Source organism: Cyanistes caeruleus, chromosome 4 (assembly GCF_971803275.1).
Source record: "Cyanistes caeruleus chromosome 4, bCyaCae1.hap1.1, whole genome shotgun sequence".
NCBI classification, from domain to species: domain Eukaryota; kingdom Metazoa; phylum Chordata; class Aves; order Passeriformes; family Paridae; genus Cyanistes; species Cyanistes caeruleus.
In genome coordinates this window covers 23,327,594-23,340,585 of record NC_141704.1, presented here as the reverse complement: position 1 = coordinate 23,340,585, position 12,992 = coordinate 23,327,594, and the positions used below count along the sequence as shown (strand labels likewise).

Below are 12,992 nucleotides of genomic sequence, written 5' to 3'. Positions count from 1 at the left end.
AAACCCCTTACAGGCAGTCAGATGTGAATGCATTCAGAGAGGTCAGGAAGCCCAGTTTGTTGTTTGGCCAAGGCTACTTAGCACAATACACACCCAATCCAATTATTCAAAAATTAAGTAATCCTTTGTGCATCAAACTGCTGTCTATAAAAGCCTAGTTTAAATTAAGAAAGAGGACTTTTGGAATTTAGATAATTTGTCACATCTCTGCAATTGATGTCATGAGGCACTATGGACTCAGTCTTTGAACTGGTTTCTCTGAAGCACCTCTGGAAGTTACTTCTAAGACATTTTTAAAAATTGCTAGAGAATTGTAGTGTTTGGCCCAGTAACAAAGATTCCAAGAATCTTACATTAAATTAATTATTTTAGTTCTTGGCATTTTTTCTACTTTTGCTAGAATGTAAGTAGTCATAGTTTATTCAGAAAGAACAAGAGAAGGAGCAGATGGCAGAATTATTTATTTCTGCCATCATAGTTTTTTGACACAAATAATTTTTTTAAATCAATATGGGTTTAGTGTATACGTCTGATGCACACATATATTTATGTATATAATAAATCCTGTGTGTGTGCAAATGTGTGCACATCTGTATTTATGATTTTTTCACAGGATGTTATTTCATCTATGATTTATTCCCAGAATGTTGCTTCAGAATGTCTGCAGGTTGAAAGTTTATTAATATTAATATATTCCAATTGCTTTGGATTATTCTGTTTATTGAACAATGAAAAACAATAATATTAATAAATTCCAAGGAAACAAACAAAATGCCTATTGTTGTTTTAAATGAAAACCTGCAAAATGTCTTATGGGAACTGTTTTGCACAGAGAAGAAAACATAGATATTTACTATTTCATGACAAGCAACAGCCTTGTCACTAACTTTAAACATGACAGTCTTGCCTAGGACCAAAAAAAATAGACTTAGCTACATAAATAAAGAGGACTTTAAGAGTCATATAAGATGTCTTCTTATCTTAATGATACAAAATTATTTAAAACTTTACACATGACATAAATAAGAAATTGTTAAGGCAAAGGTAAGACCATTTGAAAACCTAGTAACCTCTGAATTTCTTACAACTATGTATTGACTTTAGCCTTTTATTAGTTTATAAATTTATCCTACTTAATAAGACTAGACGAATTCTCTGGTGAGGCCATGCCTGAAGCTCTGTGTCCAGTTCTGGACCCCTCACTACAAGGAAGACATAGAGGGGCTGGAGCATGTCCAGAGAAGGGCAACAGAGGCTGATGAAGCGTCTAGAGTGAGTCATGTGAGGAGTGCCTGGGTCACTTGGGTTCTTTAGTGGGAGACATTATCACCCTCTGCAATCCTGTAAAAGGAGGTTGAAGCCAGGTGGGGGCTGGCTTCTTCTGCCAGGAAACCAGTGACAGGACATGAGGAAATAGCCTCAAGCTGCTCCAGGAGTGCTTCAGTTTGGATATCAGAAAGAATTTCTTCATGAAAAACGTTGTTAAACGTTGGAATGGGTTACCCACGGTGGAGTCACCATCCCTGGAGGAGGTTGAAGAAATGACTGAATGACAGTTAGTGCTATGGTCTAGTTGACAAGGTGGTAATTCACCTTGGAGATCTTTTCCAACCTAAATATTTCTGTGATTCTCTGAATTATTATTTTACTGTGTAGTACCCTCTCCTGAGGTTGTCCATTTCAAGGATACAAGGGGCCCCTGGGCCAGTCTCAGTGGGCTGCTTTTCCCTCTTGTTAAAACTCACCTCAGTCTCCAATACAGAGAACTCTTGACATCTCCCTGTGTCTCCAGAGAGCTAAAAGGATTCTGCACCCCTGTGTCTTGATGGCATCAGTGTGCACTGTGTACCAGTATCTACTAAAGCTTTATACTTCTGTGGATCTGATGTACTAGGCCATCAAATCCACACAGTCCAGCATGCCCATTCATCCCTTTCCTCCCCCTGGCCAAAGGCAGGTACCCTCTATTCCTGCTCCTGTTCAGGGTATTCACTGATCTTTTTGATACCAGACCAGAAGTGCCCTCACCAGGATCAAGGGAGGTGATTTTTGTTCTCTGTCTGGGAGAGCACTGACTGATTATGCTTTTGTGTTTCTGTGGCAGCTACACTGACAGCCCTCTTGGGTGACCCCTTAACAGCTCTCTTCCCTCTGAGTTCATGTACATGGGCTTCCAGCTTAAAGGTAAGTTCTCCATACCACTTCCTCATGTCTTCCCCCGATCACACAGGAAGAACCAAAGAACCATGACCTTTGCTTGGGGCTTCTTTTCCCTCTGACTGGGGCAAGAGACAACTGCTCTCTTGGGCTGCCTCTGAGAGCTGAGGTGCTGGACCAGAGAAATGTGGAAGTACACAGTGTTTCTTCTATGTTTCGGAGCCAGGAGGATGGCATGTTTACAGCTAGTGTACCTATTTCCAGGTAAAACATTTGCTACCAACCTGCTGGATTGTGATGCAGCGGCATTTTGAATAACCTTTCTCCACATGGCCATTGAGCAAAAGACATCCTCTGGATCTTTAGTGGACTCATCACTTTCTAGTTTACTACAGATGACTTTCAGCACTGCTAAAACACTCAACTAGTGGATACCTTCATTTGCAATGGTCCACTTGCCTAGGAAGTTCACAAAATGGATATCTTGCCACTTACCACACTTGAGAGGAGCTGTCTCCAAAAACTACAAATTGTTTCTTTTTTTTTTCAATTCCTCTTTTTCTTGATTTCTAACAAGGGATCCCAGCTGTTTGGCTTCATGACCTTCTAATTGTTCACTGTCAGTGCCATTATCCAGCACTGAAGCAGCCAGGCAGAAATCCCCTTAGCTGGCTGGAGGCCATAATCTTTTAGAAAGTCTGAAAGTTCTGATGAGGTCAGGGACTGCATAACTTTGGTGTTCTCTTTGATTTGTCTCACTCCTTTCAATTTATTTGTTGGAGGACCAACTCTGACCTCTCCTATCCTGATTCTCCTGCTTCTTCCACCCTTTTTAATTGATGATGTAGACCTGTAGCTTGCCTTATCCATTTTTCCTTTACCACTGCTGGGGCAATTACTGCAGTTGTTGTTTGAGTACTTATCTCAGCCATAGTGTCCTCAAATACAGTTCAGATTTCTAATTCAACTACGGTCCTCTGAGAGTACTGAACTGTGGCTTAATAGGCACAGGGAGAAAAGTTGCTGGTTTTTCCTGGGATTGGCAAGGTGCCCTTCTGTCAGGTGATGCCTCAGTTTTTCAGGATTGGTTACCTATTCAGGTGTAAAGTCCCAGCAATGGGTGATGACTGCCCTAAGAATCTGCCAAATCTTATCATACACCCTGCCACCCAAGAACTGGTCACCTCAGGGACCATTTCAATATCGCCACACCTAAAGTTTGTTTTCTGTTACAGCAGATGACACCAGATTCCACAAGCCCCATAGTGTGCCAACAGTATTATTTAATATTATTACCAGTATTAAGCAGCTTAAGGATGAGCTATGACCATGGGAGCCTGCATTATAAAACCATTTACATCAATGTCAGATAGGGAGAGGGAAGTGTATTCCATCACTGCACACAGAAGATAACTCCCCCAGCACAACAAGACCTTTGGTCCAAGGGAAAAACACAGAGCCATTGTTTTAATTAGTATGTTCCCAAACTCAGCAAAATAAAGAGGTAAGTGATGCAGCTGACAAACTCTGTGTGCCACAGAGGATCTTGCTATTCAATCACTATATATGTATATATATGTATATGGATATTTATGTATATATATATATAGTTAGATAGTTTGACTTTAAGTCCCTACTATGATACCAATCAATATGATATGTCTCTCCAACATAGTTCAGGTTGTCTGTTGGTGCACAGGATAGGACCAAATAAGAATTAATGAAAAAGTTTAATTCTTTGTGCAGTCATCTATTGTGATAGTTAACATAGCTGTCCAGAGGACGAAAGTAATTTGTTAAAAGAATTAATAAACAAAAAAGCTACCTTGTAAATGATGTCATGTGCCTTTTACCTTCATATTTGTCTGCTACTGAGGTGCCTGGAAACTTTCTTTTGCTCCTCTCATTTTTGTACTTCCTTCCATGCTCATATATGGTAAGAAGTGACTTCCCTCTATGCCAAAACTGTATTTTCTGTTCATTCAAATTCTTCTAAAAATGCATTTCTCTCAATGAACCACTAAACTAAAGCTTCCTCTATCACATTGATATGCTGGATCTGAATTTATTTAAGAATAAATTATAGTCAGGAAACCTAAATTTCTTCCTCCCTCTGGTCCTTGCAGTACATTTTCAACATTCCAACTTCTTGTTTTTTCCCATAATTTCAAACATATCACAAAAGCAATTATGAAATTAAAATCGCTAGAGCTCTGGCATCACTGGCATTTGAGGTATCTTACATTCTTTGAAGATGGAAATCTGCTTTCATTTTCCCTTTTCATGCTCCTTTAAAAGGCTGAAGCATTTTGAAGGGGCATGTAAGATCACACATCAAGCCAAGATGCAATTCAATTCTGAATGCTTGCCCCATAATCCTCTCTAGTAAATGCCTGCTTGAAAGGCCATGCTGAGCAGGAGAGGGACACGCCAAGGACACATGTGGAGGCCTGGCACTTTTATGGGCTTCAGGATAGGCTGAGCAACAGCTCTCAGCTAAACCTCCATGGAGATGGTTATGTTACAGGACTGACAATTTTCCTGAAAAATTAAGCGTTAGTGTTACTTACAGTGTTATTTTTCTGTTAGCCTTCTCTGATGATGGGCAATGCAGTTATACAGTACAGTTATGCTGTAAAAAAAAAATAAAGAAGAAAGTCCCTCCAACACCTTTTCACTATTTTTAAATGCCACAGACTTCAGGCTGCTTATGTAAAACTCTTATTATAACAGCAAAAATGGTTTTTTCTTTCAGCTACCTAAAGGTCAAAGATGAGTGACTTAATTACAAGACTTTGAATTCTGTTTTATTCATCTGTCCTCTGGTTCTCCTATCTCAGGTCTAAAATGTATTATGTAGTAGAATGTTTTACATTCGGGAGATCTCCTGCCTGAATATTTTTATTTGTGCTTGTGATGACAGGCTGGTGCAGCACCATGCAACTCGTGAACCTACACTGTGCAGGAAACACAGTGGCTTAGCCTTATTGAACAGAATTACACAAAAGGGCAAATTTCCAAATATTAGTAACTTGACATTTAAATTCTTCAATGTGTTAACAAAGCCAGGAATTGTTACTGCAATGCAACATACTATATCTATATTCTATACTTGGATTACAAAAAGGCGGTGTTAAAATAACAGTCTTCATTTGTCATTATCCTGAGGCCTAATGATATTTGTTGTTTTTGTCATTTTGGTTAAAATGTGGTTCTGGTATAATTGGATTGGTACAAAAGGCTTAATTCAGGTGACAAATCCAAATGTAATTTCTATAAGACGTATATTTTTGAGACAAGTTTTGCAAAATAAAAATAAATTATAAAATAATTACTGTGGGAGAACTGCTATTTAAATAATCCAGACAGTTAAATAATTCAGACAAGCTTTTTTATTTTCTTAGTATCTAGAAGTTCATAGCAGAGAATTCTGAAGACTCAGGTGAACTCCAATAATATTTTTTTTAAGTCCTAGATTTTGAAGTTCCTAATTCTCTTTTAACAAGTTTGCTTTCACTACTGTCACACAACTATGTGTCTGAACCAGTCTTTTGCAAAGTTCCTTTTTTAGGTTGTATTTGAAAAGTTTTTGATAAAATTCTGTATTATGATCACAGCTGTCATTTACATATGAGTGTTTTTAGTCTTGCAAATAACAGTTCTAATTTTTTAATTTTTTTCAAGAAAAGCAACTTGGGACCTGCTTGAAATTTAAGTTGCTGTTATCAAATCCTATGCAGAGTTTTAAATACAGACTAATTATCTTAAGAATGTTGTTCTTGTCAAATATTAAGTAAAATTTCAGATAGATTATTAAAAGTATTTATCTTCATTATGACAATATCTATAATTATAATGATTCTAAGTGCAATAATTTAAAATTATATTTTACTCTTTCTGATATTGCACCATAAAATATACCTAACATTGAAACTTCAGCTGTATTTTACTGTCTTACTCTTCCTGTTCCTGCTATTTCTGCCTGAAAAAAACCCCAAACAACCAATCAAAAAACTTCAGAAAGTGGAAATCAAGATTAGACATATTAGGACAAATGGTTGTTAGTGCTAGCAGTAGGGCAGTGTATATTAACAGCACGTTCACAGCCTCTTGTTCACTCTGGTTTTAATGCTTCATTGACTATCTTTAAGGTCCCCTGCAATCCATTCAATGATGATATGTTTATTATCAAATTCCACAGTAAAAAAATTAATCAAAAAAATTCATGAAGACTTTTCCACACCTTTTCAGGAAACAGGAGTCATTGACCCATTCAAGGGGAATTGTTAGAATCACTTGAGTGCAACAAAACCTAGATCCTCCAATATTATACCTGTTGATCAACTGTGCTTCCACAGCATCAACATGTCTCTTCTAGACTTTGTCCCCATAACAAGTAGGCTAGGAACAGGCAAGATGTTGGAAAGGGCACAGCTGGGACAGTTGTTCCTATTTGACCAAAGAGATAATCAGTGCTCTATAATGTCATGCTCAGCAATAAAAAAACTGGAGAGGTGATGGTGTACTTTTTCCATAGTATCTGTTTCTTGGAGAGTGACTGCACTGATCTGCTGACTAGGAGTAGGTGAGTGCCTTTGCATCACTTTCTTGGGTGGTTGGTTTTTTTGGGTTTATTTGTTGATTTGTTTTGTTGGTGGCTTTAGGATTTTTCTCTGTTTCTTTCACCTATTTACCCATCTTTATCTTGATCTATAATTTTTTAAAATTTTGCTCTTCTGATCTTTTGCTGTATCCTGCTGGTAGCAGTGAAGATAGAAATGAGCAAGTGCTTAATAATTAAGTGATGGTGCTTAATTGCAGGCTGGGGTTAACACCATCACAGAGACACAAAGCTATTTTGACATATGTCTAAGAAACTATATTAACGATAGTGATGAATAAGGAAAAAAAGAGGAAGAAATTAAACTGCAAATAAAAGTAATCCCCATTAATTAAATCTGTACAAGGGAGCTTTTCCTGATTGCTTCAATCCATACCTCTTCCTGGTATGGAAATGTCCATTATGGAGTAATGGTACAACCACTGCTCCATAACAGCATGACATGAGCTGAGGCCCACATCTCCAAAGGTGTTAACAGATATGCATGGGCAACTTTTTAAAAGTCGCCTCGATGGCATGTTTGAGACTTCAGAAAGGTGATTCACTCACTCACTCACTCACTCACTCACTCACTCACTCACTCACTCACTCACACTATTTAGCTCTTGGGGGAATGGTGCTCAAGGCTATTTTAAGGACAAATAAACCAACACAGTGGAAAGATAGTACATGGTCTTCCTATAGAAAAAAACCCATAGAATAAAACCTTAGAAAGTTGTAAGGATGCTAAGAGAGAGGGACAATCCCATGGCTTCTGTCTTCTTTTGCCAGCAGTGTGCTGGAGTCTTAATGGCGCACCATCTGTGGCTGCATCCGTGACAGCACAAACCAAAGTATGAGGGATTCTTTGATGGCACTGTACATGGCTATACTACAAAATAAGTATAGGTTGTTTTCAGGCCCCAGATGTTCTGATTTTAGGCAGATTGCAGTGTCTAAATAATCTTGAAAAGCTAAGTATAAGAGAGGTGAACTCTCTTGAAGATATCCTAACTATATTGATATTTTGATTTAGATCAGAAAATGAGCACAAACATTTCTCCTATTTATTTTGTATATCTTCCAGGAGGCAATTTTTGTGGCTGTCTCTAAAACAGGACACATTTTGGAGATGTAAAAGCAAACATAACAAGGGTGATTAATCCAACACTGATGGGGTTTATTACTTTTTCAGGTAGGGTGCTTGGTTTTACCACTAACACAGCTTACTGCTTTTCTTTATCTGTACCTGTTAGTTTTATTCAAGTCTTCTCTACACTTGATCTCTTGTAATAATCACAGCACTGCATTCTGGTATACTGGCTATTTCAAACATCTTTTAGATGACATTTTTTTTTTTTTTCTGTCAGAAAGAAACAACAGATCAACTTTGATAGACAAGAATGTGAATAATTAATATCTCAGAAGTATGTCAGAAAAATTTGTATCTTTTGTAAGTTTATGACTACATTAATGATCCAAAAAATGTGACAACAAAATTAGTTTTGGTCTACAGACCAGAATCAGTATGATACATTTCACTGAGATGAGAAGAAATTTATTTTTCATTGTTCTTAGTTTACTTGTCGGATTTGATTTAATCACTTTCAGAGAATGTTACTTGTATATAACAAGAAACATCCAGTTTTTGTGAAATAAAGTCTAAAGTGAGGTGAGCACAAATGGTCAAAGATTCCTGGTAAGTGGACCCCTGGATGCCAAACAAAGAGATTAAATGACATGCACATCTTAGATAAACTAGATGTCCTCATGAATTTTGCTTATGAAGTGGTTTCATTGGATATTGAAGCTTAATTTTTAGCTAAGGGCTGTTAAGAGCTGTATTTAATTTATAAATGAAATCACTTTGCGAGCAACTCAAGTCCTCTCAGTACAAAATTTGACTTAAAAAGGTAAAATACAGCCCATCTATTTCATTACGCTGCTGACATTCTGTGTTAGGGGAGTTGTCCTGAGTAGGATAAAATTGTCCTTCAATTGAATTTTTAATTGCAACTTCCCAAAAATCAAATTAATTAGAGAACACATTAGAATTTTTATTTTTTTTTTTTCTATTTGGGGAAGATAAAGTCCAAATGTACATGAACCAGGCAAATCTTAGTAGAAAATATACTCTCAACAAAAAAATGTTCAGAGTTCATAATTTTACTGCCATTTGTAAACAGACCTCCTACACTGGATTTTTGAACTAAGGAACACTTTTTGAGCTAAGGAAAAGCTTGAAAATTATATTGTGGGTCTGCCTGAAAATACCGTGTAGAAATTTATGTAGTTGAAGTAATGCCAGAAATAAATGAAATCATAGTGAAAATCTCTGTGCTCAGTGTTTAGAATTTTGAACACTGAGAGGGGAAGTGTTGCAACTTCATTGAAACAGAAAATATTAACCTTGACAATGTTTTTAATCACATTTGAGAGCACAGATCTCAAGTGGAAGGAGATATCTTCCCTTACACCCAAGTTAGATGGTCGAGTTCAGGAAAGTGGAAATACTCTCAGACATTTGTGGCTGGTTTGTTCAAGCACCAACTTCTCTGTCCTATCTTTTGTGGTTGTACCCTTACCCCACACACACACATTACAAATTCATTTTAGCTTGCAAGTCTACTTTCATGGCCTCTTAGGAATTCTAGGCAATTTAACCTCTGGTCTGCACTGTTGGGACCTAGAAGTTACTCAGCTTTGTTATCCCTGCTCTTTCTCAAGCTCCTAATTGGATCCAACCTTTTATCTCTCTTTTCTTTCATGTTATTTCTGATGCATAATGTTTATTCAATTGCTATTTAATTCAGAAGGCATCAAATATGGTTTTCACAAGGAAGCCTCACACTTTTAGGAGAAATTTGAATTTTTCTTTGTATATGTACACCACATTGACTGCTGCTATACAAAGCCATTAGCTGTCTCTAACTCTAAAATGAGAAATCAGGGTCATAGATTTACAAGAAGCACTGCATTTCCTTTGCCTAAGAAATTTTGATAATTGAAAATTTAAAGTTTTGGGAAAACTGGTTATGTTATATTGCTTTTGGGTTGATTCATCTTTCTTCACCTGGGGAGAAACCCAGTAAATTTTAAAAGAGAAAAACCCAGTTAGCTTGCTATGCTGGGGGCTAAACAAGTGAACGAAGAAAAAATAATTTTAAGAGCTCTCTTCAAAGAAGATAAATAGCTCTGAGAATTATTTTAAAGTTGCACCATCTAATGTAGAGAGTTACACTTATTTAAAAAGAAATACCTCTGTTAACTTCTGAGACACTACAAAAATAGTTATTTAAAAAAGATGAGGAAAAATTCCAGCAACAACCAAGTTGTTGTTGGAAACCTGCTGTTCAAGCTCTCACTTACTTCAGTAGATAATATGGACAGAAGAGGTTAATAAACCCAAGTACACTCAGATTATTTCATTTTAAGGGCATTATTCAAGTAAAGTGATTTCAAATGACATAATGAAATAGGTAAAATTCAGTGAGAAATAAAATGTACAAACAGAAAAAGGTCTTGGCTATAGGAGTACTGGATGTGCTGTATAATAAAGACAACCATAAAGAATTAATTATGTGAAAAGTTCCTCAGAATCCATTTTTGCAACATTTGGAGGATGACAGCAAGGAAAGGAAGAGTAACAGAGTATTATTAAAGTAATACTGTATGAGGATAGAGTTGGCCAGGGAAAATGGTTCTACATTAAATCTTTTTTAAATGTAAACTCTTTTTTTATCCTACAGTTTCATCCTAACTCTTAAGATTATTTTAAGGACTGACCTACACATTTCAAAAGGGATGGGACAGAACACTAGAAATGAAAGAAGATGAAAGAACCATTGAGGGAAAATAATGGCACCTTTTTTTTCCTGCAAACTGAGTGACACCATCTAAGCAGTATAAATACAAGCAATTGCTGTCATCTTTGGTATGTTCTGCTGCTGTCTTCTTGAAAAGTTTATAAATTAATAAAATAGCTAGGGGGACCTGAACTAGTTTATATTAGAACAATAAACTCGATTAAATGAACTATGTATGAAAATATCTTCAGGGCACAAAATGACTCTAAGCTCTAAATTACATTCCACCAAACTTAGACCAACATTTACACTGAAGGAAAAAGTGCAAGTGTGCATGAAATTATCAGCTGGAAACATATCCAGAATGACATTAATTATAAATTACCTGTATCAAGAGAATTGTTTACTTACATCTCTTAATTTTTTGTGGAAATTCTCAGCCAGTTCTGAGAAATCTGCACTAGAATTAACTCAGAATGAAACTCAGTGCTTTTAAATGTAGACCATTGAGTAGCAGTAGAGGGCTGGGCCAGCTCAGCCCATCCTGATACTTCTGTCAGCAGATTTGGAAACCATAGACTATTGCACAGTAATGTTGGTAAACTGTGAATCTTTATTGGGCCAGAAGGAAATGCAAGATTAGTTGGGGGAACAACAGTGTAAGGAAGTTGCAGAATAAATTACCATTTTAGCCTACACCTGCAGATAAGGCTGTAAAATCTGTGCAATGGGAGGGACTCCTCAATTTTAGCACTGTGTAAGGAATATGGGTAATCTACGTTCATCCATCCCTATCAGCCTTGTAGGGCTGGAAGAAATTATTTGTGATTTTCTTCCCCAGGATAGCAGCTCTCCTGTTGCATTTATTCTCATGCCTGACAGCAAACATACATCTTCTGGAAAACTGTTAATGGTGAAGAATCTGTCAAAAGTGAGGTAATTTTGTAAGCTATTGTGGAAAGGTGTTAAGAAAGGTCTCAGTTACTGAAAAAGTAATTATAGAATTGCTTCTAATTAGATCACACAGTTCTCTGGGGAAACACAAAGATGTTGAGGTTTGACATTTTGGCCCCACACACAGATACAAGCACATCTAGCAAAAGCAAAGGTTTCGCCAGGGTGAGCAAGATGTATCTCAGGAATATAGGGCATTGCTGACAGAACTGTAGATTAGACTTCAGTAAAGATTTTTAACTGGAAGATGTGGCTCAGGTGACTTCTAATTTCCATGAAATAAGCTTAGTATTTAACCTGAAAACAAGTGTTGAAATAGTAGGGGTTTATTTTCTAATGAAAAAATTTCAATGAAAAATGGTTATATTTTTTAGTTCTCAGTTATTGTTGATATAGTGCTCTTTTGATGATTTTTAAACTTCTGATATTCTCTAATTAGTTTGTGTGCTTTGCAGTGTATTTATATAAGAAATATGGTGCTGTTAATTTTATTTTGCATGACTTTTTGTTATATTTAACAAATGGGGCAGACATTTGCAATGATTAATCAGTGCCAATTTGTAGAATTATTTTGGCTGGTTCTGCAACCTGAATGTGTGGTTTTATCCAGAAATATTCCCAAAGAAAACAGTGGTAGAATGTTGGCATTTCTAAAGTGTCAGTTTTAAACAGAACTGCTTCCACTGAATTAGAGAAAACAATGTTATCAATAGGAAGGTAAAGTCAGTTACCCTACCATACATTGGTTTAGCTAAAATAACTTACCTTTGGAAAAGACTGCCCCGGATATTTAAGGAATTATCTGATATGCAAATTTTACAACGGAATTCTGGAATTTGCCAGGTTTAGAACTTTGCAAGTTTCACTCTGTGAATCATTCCTTTAAGGACTTCAGAAAAATACTTAAACTGGTGCCTTCAGTGGCAACAGCAATCAGCTCCTTGATCATAAATTGGGTTACCAGGATGAAAAAGTTCCATTTTCCTTTGACTTTATATCAGCATTTATAGCAGCTCTATTAATAAAAGGGAGTAGAATGTTACTGAGTAGTAGCAGCACCACAGTGATTTGTCTGAATCTGGGAAAATATTGGTGTGTTAGACAGATTCTGCTCCAAACTGCTTAAGACTCAGATTGAACAGATTAGGAAAATAAGTAAAAGGAAACAGAAATCTAATTTGTAGAATAGGACCTTGGTAAAAAAGGAAGTTTTCAAATACAGAGAACACTCCTGTTAATTCTGTTTTATTGCCAAAGTAAAAACCATAGAACAACTTCTAGCTCTAGATATAGATAGCTGACTAGAAATGATGGAGAAAACTGCAAAAACAATCTTGACCTCATCTCAATAAAAGGGGAAATTCTTCATTTCCATGGAGCCATAATTTTCCCTTTGATATTTTTCCATAAGTGTTTCAAATTGGCTAATTTCAACGTGGTTTTTTTCTTCTTTCTTTCATGATACATTTTATTTA

The 12,992-nt window shown here is 36.4% G+C and overlaps 1 pseudogene; it reads right to left on the bottom strand.

The window, feature by feature from the left end:
* Positions 1 to 2,033: 2,033 nt before the first annotated feature.
* LOC147653479 (uncharacterized) lies at positions 2,034 to 3,089 on the bottom strand (annotated as a pseudogene).
* Between the last annotated feature and the right edge of the window lie 9,903 nt (positions 3,090 to 12,992).